We start from the raw sequence: 11,646 nt of genomic DNA, 5'->3' as shown, positions 1-11,646 counted from the left end.
TTTGGAATTGTGGATTCCAAATCTTGATTTCCCCCCGGAGTCCTGGAACTACATTTTTGGGAAAAAGTGGTCTAAGAGATATACAAATGATACACAGGAGATTATAAATGGAGATCATTTGAGTAAACCAGAGGTTGTCCATGAAAGAAACTGTGGAACATCCAATTACTCTCCCTAGTCTCCACTGCTCCCTTGGCTGAGGAGGAACTGCTTCCCCACCGTCCCCCAACTGTCCAGGTATATGAGGTACTTAGGTACCTGATTATTGGTACAAGAGGTACTTAGAAGAGTCAAATTCATAGAAATGGAAAATAAAATGGTGGTTGCCAGGGGCCGGAAAAAAGGAAATGAGGAGTTATTGCTGTTTCCATGGTGACTCATCTCCAAGGATACTGAGGGTTGCTCAGCAACCAGGTCACCTTCTCCATTCTCTCCCTGATCCAACGAACACGCATTGCATTCCTGCTATTATATCCTTACAGCCACATCTGTCTGAAGAGGTAACCCTACACTTGAGTTTTAAGGGAAGTATGGCAATATTCCATATCTTCTGACACCACATTAAGTATAAGCTGCAGGGATTCAGGGTTTCTACATTGGTTCTCTCATTTTTAAAATTTTTTTTTTGGTAGTCATCATATCTTTGTGATGCTGGGTTATCAGTGGTATCTACGAAAAAAACAATAACCACATGAAAATCAATGAGGATGAGGACATCAGGGTGACACAGTCTAGTCTGATTCCGACATTTGAGAAGTTGTGCAGGAACCAACAGACAAACACATCCCATTATTAAGTAATTATTATTGAAAAGTGAAAGAAATATTTTTTCTTTGGCAAAGAGATAATGAACCACTTCATTCCCATTTCCATGGCCACTATCCATAAGAGAGAAGATAACAACCACCCACAGGGCTTGGAGAAGTTGGCACATCTGCATTCTCGGTGCAATTGTGATGAGATGCAGATTCTGTGAAAAAAAAAATTACAACGGTTCTGAAAATAATAAAAATAAAATTACCTTTCTACCTCTGGATATTACCCAGAAGTATTGGAAGCAGAAAATTAAAGAGATATTTGTACACCCATGGGCATAGCAGCATTATTCATGAGAGTCAAAAGTGGAAGCATCCCAGCACTTTGGGAGGCCAAGGCGGGCAGATCACGAAGTCAGGAGATCGAGACCATCCTGGCTAACACGGTGTGAAACCCCATCTCTACTAAAAATACAAAAAATTAGCTGGGCGTGGTGGCGGGCGCCTATACTCCCAGCTACTCAGGAGGCTGAGGCAGGAGAATGGCGTGAACCCGGGAGGCGGAGCTTGCAGTGAGCCGAGATCGCGCCACTGCACTGCAGCCTGGGCGACAGAGAGAGACTCCATCTCAAAAAAAAAAAAGTGGAAGCAACCCAAGTTGCTCGTTAACCAAGTTTTGGTTAAAAAGTCAAAAAAATAACATATTGGCAAGGCTGTAGAGAAAGGGGGACGCTTACATACTCTTGGTGGAAATGCAAATTAGTGTAAATTAGTCCAGCCACTGTGGAGAGCAGTTTGCAGATTTCTCAAAGAACTAAAAGTTGAACTGCCATTCAACCCAGCAATCCTATTACTGGGTTTATGCCCAAAGGAAAATGAATCATTCTGCTAAACAGACACATGCACCTGTATGCTCATTATCATTCTATTCACAACAACAAAGACATGGAATGAACCTATGTACCCATCAACAGTGGATTGGATAAAGAAAGTGTTGCACACGTACACTGTGGAATACTATGCAGCCATAAAAAGGAATAAAAGCAGCCAGGCACAGTGGCTCATGCCTGTAATCCCAGCACTTTGGGAGGCCAAGGTGGGCAGATCACATGGGGTCAGGAGTTCGAGACCAGCCTGATCAACATGAAGAAGCCCCATCTCTTACTAAAAATACAAAATTAGCCTGGCATGGTGGCATGCACCTGTAATCCCAGCTACTTGGGAGGCTGAGGCAGGAGAATCACTTGAACCCAGGAGGTGGAGGTTGCAGTGAGCCAAGATAGTGCCGTTGCACTGCAGCCTGGGCAACAAGAGCAAAACTCCATCTCAAAAAAAAAAAAGGAATGAAACCATGTCTTTTGCAGAGACATGGATGCAGCTGGAGACCATTTTCTTAAGAAAATTACCTCAAAACAGAAAACTAAATACCACATGTTCTCACTTATAAGCAGGAGCTAAATATTGGGTGTATATGGACATGAAAATGGAAACAACAGGCACTGTGGACAACCAAAGAAGGGAGAGAGGAAGAAGGACACGGGTTGAAAAACTACCTATCAGGTACCATGCCCACTACCTGAGTGATGGGTTCGGTCATATCCTAAACCTCAGCATCAGGCAGTATGCCTTTGCAACAAACCTGCACATGTATCCCATGATTCCAAAATAAAAATTGAACAAAAGTAAAGGAAATCCTGACAGGTGCTACAATCTGGATGAACCCTGAAGAATGCTGTCAACCGAAATAAATCCACACCAAAAGGACAAATAATATATGATTCTAGGCATATGAGGTACTTAGAAGAGTCGAATTCATAGAAATAGAAAATAAAATCGTGATTGCCAGGGGCTGGAAAAGGGAAGTGGAGAGTTATTCCTTAATGGGTACAGAGTCATGGTTTTCCCAGACTAAAGGATTTCTGAAGATGTGTGGGACAGATTAGGATACAACAAGTAAATGTACTTAATTGCTGAACTTTACACTTAAAAATATAGTTATGCTGTAGTTCCAGCTACTCAGGAGGCTGAGGCAGGAGAATGGCTTGAACCCAGGAGGCAGAGGTTGCAGTGAGCCAAGATCATGCCACTGCACTCCAGCCTGGGTGACAGAGCAAGACTCTGTCTCAAAAACAAACAAACAAAAACAAACTATATATATATATATATATGCTGAGTGCGGTGCCTCACTACTGTAATGCCAGCACTTTGGGTGGCCAAGGCAGGTGGATTACCTGAGGTCAGGAGTTCCAGACCAGCCTGGCCATCATGGCGAAACCCCATCTCTATGAAAAATACAAAAATTAGCCAGGTGTGGTGGTGCGCCTGTAATCCCAGCTACTCGGGAGGCTGAGGCATGAGAATCACTTGAACCCAGGAAGCAGAGGCTGCAGTGAGCCAAGATCGCACCACTGCATTCCATCCTGGGGGATAGAGCAAGACTCTGTCTCCAAAAAGTATATATATATATTATATATATTTTATATATATTATATATATTTTATATATATTATATATATTTTATATATATTATATATATTTATATAAATTATATATAACATATATTTTATATATATTATATTATATATTATATATTATATATTATATACATTATATATATTATATATTTTTTTATATATTATATATTATATATATTTTTTATATATTATATATTATATATATTTTATATATATAATATATATATTATATATATATATACAGTTATGAGCCACATACCAACATTTTGGTCAATGACATTGTATTATATACAGGACAGTGGTCTCATAAGATTTTAGCAGCAAATTTTTACTGTATCTTTTCTATGTTTAGACATGTTCAGTTACACAAATGTTTACCATTGTGTTAAAGTCCCCCACGGAATTCAGTACAGTAGCATCTTGAAAAGGTTTGTAGCTTAGGAGCAACAGGCTCTACCACCAAGGTTTGTGTAAGTACACTCTAGGATGTTCACACAATGACAATACCACCTAAAAACACAATCCTCCGAACATATCTCTGCCCTTAGGTGAGTCCTGACTCTAGGTAAAAAGGTGAATATTCAATTGTACTATTTTATCACGGTTTAAGAATATAAAAAAAACTAAAATAATAAGCTTATTCTATGGGTAACATATTATTAACATATTAGTAACAAAATGCTTAAGATGGCTTATTTGTGTAATATATATTTTGCTACAATTAAAAATTGAAAAGTAAAAATAAAAAATTTAAATAAAAGCCCATTTTACCATGATGCCAGATTGCCATCTAGCGTAAGCAAAGGCATTTGAAAATTTCCCAGACATTCCTTCGAATGGGAAGAAAGGAGAAAACAAAAAGATACTATTAAGATGGTATTTTTTTATTTTGGTTTTTGTTTTCTGTTTTTTGTTTTGAGACAGTCTCACTCTGTTGCCCAGGCTGGAGTGCAGTGGCGCGATCTCAGCTCACTGCAACCTCCGCCTCCTGGGTTCAAGCGATTCTCCTGCCTCAGTCTCCCAAGTAGCTGGGATTACAGGTGTGTGCCACCACACCTGTTAATCTTTGTATTTTTAGTAGAAAGGGGGTTTCATCATGTTGGCCAGGCTGGTCTCCAACTCCCAACCTCAGGTAATCCACCCACCTCAGCCTCCCAAAGTGCTGGGATTACAGGTGTGAGCTACTGTGCCTGGCCAAAATGGGTTTTTTTTTTTGTTTGTGTTTGTTTGTTTGAGATGGAGTTTTGCTCTTGTTGCCCAGGCTGGAGTGCAATGGCACAATCTCGGCTCACCACAACCTCCGCCTCCTGGGTTCAAGCAATTCTCCTGCCTCAGCCTCCCAAATAGCTGGGATTACAAGCATACACCACCATGCCCGGCTAAGGGTATGTTTTTATAAGTCTGCTTTTCTGTTTAATAAGGTTTTTCCCCAAAATGACAATAACTGCACACACGGGCATGGTAGGCTTCCTGGCTTTGGAGAGATCAATGCTATGCTATGGTAGGAAGCCTGAAGTCCCGGCTTAGACACAGTTTATGGAGAGAATACAGGCTGGAGTTCACATCCAGGTCATCTCCTTGGATCAGAGCCTCAGTGCAGTCTACAATATGCACAGCCATCCCGCCATCCCCAGTAGCCCTGGCTGTGAGTAAGGTCCTAGGAGTGTCTGCATTTTACAGTTGAGGATGCTGGGCTCAGAGGGGAGGTCTCCAGGCTGTCTGGCCCTGGACCTATGCCTCCATCACTTGCTCCCATCTTGTCTCTGAGCATCTAAGGAGAGGTATTCTGGGCACTTCCCAGAGAAGAGATTCCAGGTATGAAACTTCCTCAGCCTCTGGATGGGGTTTTTGAAGTGTGCAGGGTCCTAGTGAGGTAGGTATAAGGCAGGAAGAGTGGAAATAGAACCCAATTTGTATGTCCCTGAAGTATTCTCCAAAACTCCAATAAAGTCACAGACACATACATACACACACACACACACACACACACACACACACACACACTGAGCTAGCTTGGCTTATATGCAGGAGATTGTAATAGTATGAATCACATGTTTTCATGCAAGGCCATGCAGAATAAATGGTCTTCAAACCACTTCTTAAGCATGCACACATCCACATGCAAACACAGTTATGATCTGAATACTGCCTCCTCTTCCCAAACACAGTACCTCATACTGTGGCTGTATTTGGTGATATGGTTTTTAAAGAGATGATTAAGTTAAATGAGGTCCTTAGGGTGGGCTCTAATCCAATTTCTTCTTATAGAAGCAGCAATATGGACACAAAGAGACATCAGAGATGGACACACACAGGAAAGACTGTTAGAGACAGCAAGAAAGCACTGGTCACAATCCACAGAGGCAGCCTCAAGAGAAACCAGCCCTGCTAACATCTTAATCTCAAAATTCAGCCTCCAGAGAGGTAAATAGATACATGTCTGTTGTTTAAGCTGCCCGGGATGTGGCGTTTTGTTTTGGCAGCCCTAACAAATTAGTATATACACTTTCACACACACTCAAGATGCAAACTTACCTAACCAGTGCACGAACTCCGTGACTAAATCACACACAGGGAGCTTCATCCCTCATGCAAGCACAATCACATGTGGACAGTTCTTAGAGTCACACAAAATGACAGACGATAAAACACAACCACCCAAGATGAAGAATCACCAGCATTTCCTGATCAAACATAGACACATTCACACAGAAAGACACAAACACACAATGTGCTGCAGGCTTATTTGGACTCAAATACAAATACAGACACACACACACACACACACAAAATTATATCCAATCATCCGTTCAAGACAAGACATTCTCAACCACACAGAATCATAGAGAAATACAACCACAAACAAGGTAACACACACTCACAGAGGGACACACAGTTAACACAGTCAAGGACACACAATCACAGAGACATAGGGAGATGCGCTATCAAACAGTCGCTCAGGAAACTTTCACCTCCACGTTGATGTAAAAGATGGTGCCTTCATAGAAAATATGAAGTAAGGTGATGCCAGTCAATCAGAAAACAGCTGTCACTGAAAAGATAATTTGTGACCCTCAGATCCCAACAGGAGGAGGCTAACACATGGCACTTACTACCCTAATGCTGAGTGATGAGATAAATGCATAATCAGTCTTTACGTGAAGATGTGGGCAGAACATGACCCAATTGGGGTCTTCTTTTCTTGGTAATCAAACAAGGAATCTTGGTTTCAATTTATTTTAGAAATATATTTTGAAGTCGCCATTGCATAAGTCAGTAGGCATCAACTACCTCCCTTACCAGTGTATGAGTTCATAGACCCAATGAGTTCTTCAGCACCATGGACAGGTCACCGTCAATGGGGCTGTGGGATTCTTTTTTTTTTTTTTTTTTTTTCGCTCCGTCGCCCAGGCTGGAATGCAGTGGCGCCATCTCCGTTCCTCCATCTCCCAGGTTCAAGCGACTCTCTTGCCTCAGCCTCCCGAGTAGCTGGAATTACAGGCACCCACTATCATGCCTGGCTATCGTTGTATTTTTTGTATTTTTGTAGAGACAGGGTTTCACCATGTTAACCAGGCTGGTCTTGAACTCCTGACCTCAGGTGATCTGTCTGCCTCAGCCTCCCAAAGTGCTGGGATTACAGGCGTGAGCCACCGCACCCAGCCTCGTCTAACATTTTACGACTCGCTTTAATCCCCTCCAATCATCTTCTGAATTCAAACACCTGGAACATTATATCTTGCAGAAAAAGCTAAGAAGAGAAAAGGCAAATAAAATCTTAATGTTCCTAGGAAAATAGTTTGGAATTGTGTGCCTTTTGAAAGGATCTTGATTCTGCCATGAGGTTTTGAACAATATTTTGAGAACTAGTGGTCTGAGAGATATACAAAGAAGAGACCTGAAAATATAAATGGAGATTATCTGAATATACAAATGAGAGATTATCCATTTGGAAGACTGTGGGACTTCCGCACAGTTTATTAGTCTCTACAGCTGCATTTTGCTGGTGCAGAACAGTCCCTCCCCCACTGCCTGTTCTCATTCTAATTCCACCATGAGTCATCTCCAAGGACACTGAGCATTGCCTGGCAACCAGATTAGCTCCTCCATTCTCTCCCCCTCCATTGAACATGTACAGCATCCCTTCTGCTCCATCCTCACAGCTTCAAGTGTCTGCAGAGTTATCTCTATGCTTGAAATTTAAGGGAAGAACGGCAATATTCAATATCTCCTGACACCACATGAACTAAAGGCTCCAGGGGTTCACAGTCTCCACCTTAGATCCTTCTACATTTCCTTTGCTGACATCTTTGTGGTGCTGGAGTGTCAGTGGTCACCATGAAGAACAGCAATCACCACCTGAAATCAACATGGATGAGGAGTGAGGGTGGCATGGGCCAGTCTGTGTCCAAGGTTTGAGAAGCTGTGCAGTACCCAATGGGCTTCTGGGCAGCAACGATCTTAATCTCATAACCAATGACTTTAAACTTGAATACCCATCACAAACATTCAAGTTCTCAAATACACTAGGTTTTTGTTGTTGTTGTTTGTTTGTTTGTTTTTTGTTTTTGAGACGGAGTCTCGCTATGTCACCGAGGCTGGAGTGTAGTGGCGCAATCTTGGCTCATGGCAACCTCTGCCTCCCGGGTTCATGCAATTCTCCTGCCTCAGCCTCCCCAAGTAGCTGGGATTACAGGCGTGCACCACCACGTGTGGCTAATTTTTGTATTTTTAGTAGAAATGGGGTTTCTCCATGTTGGTCAGGCTGATTCTCAAACTCCTGACCTCAGGTGATCCGCCCTCCTCGGCCTCCCAAAGTGCTAGGATTACAGGCATGAGCCACCTCACCCGGCCTATACTAGGTTTTTATCCAGTCACAGCACACCACAAAACCCCGCACACAAATCTAGACACAAGTCAATGTTTAGCATCTCTTCTACTAGACTAATCTGACTAGAGAAATCAATACCAAAAAACATTGTCCAAATCCAAACTTCAGCCTCCACTTTCATACCCACCCAAAAAGGCCTAATTAAACTCTACTTCTTCTCTTTCTTTATCCCGTCTTTTCTAACTCTATTTTTAGTTATCTAACCTGTTCCCCCGAGTACGCTCGATCGCAAGATAAATGCTAACAAACACAGATCAACCAGCAACCACCACCAATCAGCATCCATAACTATACAAGGCTGCCTCACCTATAGAATCTTACCATAACATAGAAACCAACTGTGCAGGTGAGGTGGCTCACACCTGTAATCCCAGCACTTTGGGAGGCCGAGGCAGGTGGATCACCTGAAGTCAGGAGTTCAAGACCAGCCTGGCAAACATGGTGAAACCCCATCTCTACTAAAAATACAAAAATTAGCCGGGCTTGGTGGCAGGCGCCTGGAGTCCCAGCTACTCGGGAGGCTGAAGCAGGAGAATCGCTTGAACCTGGGAGGCAGAGATTGCAGTAAGCTGAGATCATGCCACTGCACTCCAGCTTGGGTGACAGATAAAGACTCTGTCTCAAAAAAAAAAAAAATCAATTACAACTTCCACCTCATCATATTCCATTATTCATCCAACTGCTGCCAACTCTAACAACAGCCCTAACAATAAAGCACCCCAGAGGTCAGGACTTGACCCCCATCCATGTGTCAGGATACTCTTCAGTAGCCATTGCCATGGTATAACCAAAGACACATACCATGATTAAGTAATAAGTATTAAAAATGAAAGCAATATTTTTCCTGGCAACGAAATAAGGAACTACCTCACTGCCATTTCCATGGTCACTATCTGTTAAACAGAATATAACAACCACTAACAGGATTTGGAGAGGTTGAAACACCTACACCGTTGGTGCGATTGTGATGTGATGCAGATGTGATGGGAAACCATCCGACTGTTCTGAAAAAACATAAATAAAATTACCCATGAACCAGCAATTTACCTCTGAATCTTACCCACAAGTTTTGAAAGCAGGGACTCAAAGAGATGTTTGTGCACCCGCGTGCATAGCAGCGTTATTTATAATAGTCGAAGTGGAAGCAACTCAAGTCTCCATCGATTGGTGAATGGATAAGCAAGATGGGGTCTATGCAGACAATGGCATATTATTCGGGCCTAAAAAGAAAGGAAATTCTGACCCATGCTATGACTTGGATGAACTTTGAGGAACAATGTTCATTGAAATAAGCCCATCACAACTGGACAAAATACTGTATGATTCCAGGTACACGAGGTACTTAGAAGAGTCAGAATTCCTGAATGGAAAATAAAAAGGGTGGTTTCCAGAGGCTGGAAGGAGGAGAAATGGAGAGTTATTGCTTAATAGGCACAGAGTTCTTGATTTCCAAGATGAAAGGTGCTCTGAAGAGGAATGGTGCAGATTGTGGCAGAACAAGTGAATGTACTTAATAGTGATGTACACTCAAAATACAGTCATGGCTGGTGCGGCGGCTCACGCCTGTAATCCCAGCACTTTGGGAGGCCAAGAATGGTGGATCACAAGGTCAGGAGATCGAGACCATCCTGGCCGAAATGGTGAAACCCCGTCTCTACTAAAATACAAAAAATTAGCTGGGCGTGGTGGCGGGCGCCTGTAGTCCCAGCTACTCCGGAGGCTGAAGCAGAAGAATGGCGTGAACCCGGGAGGCAGAGCTTGCAGTGAGCTGATATGGCACCACTGCACTCCAGCCTGGGCGACAGAGCAAGACTCCGTCTCAAAAAAAAAAAAAAAAAAAAAAAAAACACAGTCACAAGGTGCATAGTAACATTTCAGTCAATGATAGGTCTCATATATTACAGTGGTCCCATAAGATCATAGCACCAAATTTGTACTGTGCCTTTTCTATGTTTAGATACACAAACACCACTGTGTTCCAGGTACCTACAATATTTAGTACAGCAACATGCCACGCAGGTTTGTGTCCTAGGAGCAGCAGACTATACCACAGAGCCTAGGTGTGGAGTAGGCTGCACCGTCTAGGTGTTTGTAAGTTCACTCTAAGATGTTCACATAACGTCAAAATTGCCTAACCACAAAATTCTCAGAATGTATCCCTGTTGTCGATTCATGACTATATTTAAAATGATAAATACCATAGTTTAAAAAAATAAAAAAGGCACATATCACAGGCTTATGATATTAGTAATATATCTTTCATATATTAGTCACAAAATGCTTAAGATGGTAAATTTTGTGTAATATGTATTTTGCCACAATTGAAAATTGAAAAGTAAAAAAAAATAGTAAATTAGAGCCTATTTTTTTCATGGTGCAAGAGTGCCATCTAGTGACAGCAATGATGATTTCCTAGGTGTTCCTTCAAATTAGCGGACTAAAGTTAAGATTTGCTTTTTGGTTTTTGTTTTGTCCTGTTTCTTCTTTTTACACAGGGTCTCACTCTGTTGCCCAGGCTGGAGTACAGTGGCACGACCTCGGCTTACTGCAGCCTCGACCTCCCAGGCTCAAGCGATCCTCCCACCTCAGTCCCCGAGTAGTTGGGACTACAGGCTTGTAGCACCACGCCGAGCTAATTGTTTTTTGTAGAAAAGGGGTCTCACTATGTTGCCCAGGCTTAAAAATAAGATGATACTCTAAAATATGTGCATTTGCACATGTTTGTTTATCTGTTTAAGAAGATTTTTTCCCCAAGTGGCAATGGTGCACATGGCCATGGTAGGCTCTGGGACTTTGGATGGACCAATGTCGTACTCCAGTGGGAATTCTGGCCCTGGCATGGACACAGCTGTGGAGAGAGTGCAGGCTGGGTTTCACATCCCACGTATCCTGTTGAACAGGAGCCGAAGTGCAGAGTACAATATGCATGGCCATCTCCCACACTCCTGGCTGTGAGCGAGGTCCTAGGAGTGTCTGCATTTTACAGACAACACTGGGCTCAGAGAGGAGAGGTCTCCAGACTGCCTGGCCCTGAGCCCATGCCTCCATCACCTGCTCCAATCCTGTCTCCAAGCATCCTAGGAAGGGCGTCCTGGGCACTTCCCAGACGGATCCTAGGACCTATCTTGCTCTACCTTTGGAATTGCGCATTTGGGGTGGGCAGGATTCTAATAAGGTTGATATAAGACAGGAAAGTGGCCTGAGGTTTCAATTTATTTATCCACAAATAGTATCTCCTTCAATCACACACACACACAGAAAATGAAAGGTGTCTGGGTCTTGTGGAACTCATACACACACACACACACACACACACATTTAGTGGATGAAAGGTGCCTGGGTCTTGTGGGACTTACACACACACACACACACACACACACACACATTTAGTGGATGAAAGGTGCCTGGGTCTTGTGGGACCTATACACACACACACACACGTACATTTAGTGGATGAAAGGTGCCTGAGTTTTGTGGGACTCACACACACACACACACACGTGCGCGCACATTTAGTGGATGAAAG

General features: G+C 42.7%; 1 long non-coding RNA gene across 1 annotated transcript; it reads left to right on the top strand.

The window, feature by feature from the left end:
• The first annotated feature begins 407 nt into the window (after positions 1 to 407).
• On the top strand, positions 408 to 10,789 carry LOC129051805 (uncharacterized). The gene is made up of 3 exons (XR_008516297.2): positions 408 to 500; positions 5,498 to 5,653; positions 10,616 to 10,789. It is a non-coding gene; the product is annotated as an uncharacterized LOC129051805 (long non-coding RNA).
• The last annotated feature ends 857 nt before the right edge of the window (positions 10,790 to 11,646 follow it).

This window comes from Pongo abelii, chromosome 20, assembly GCF_028885655.2.
Source record: "Pongo abelii isolate AG06213 chromosome 20, NHGRI_mPonAbe1-v2.0_pri, whole genome shotgun sequence".
Lineage (NCBI taxonomy): Eukaryota > Metazoa > Chordata > Mammalia > Primates > Hominidae > Pongo > Pongo abelii.
The sequence above is the reverse complement of the archived record's forward strand: the minus strand, read 5'-3'. Positions and strand labels throughout refer to the sequence as shown.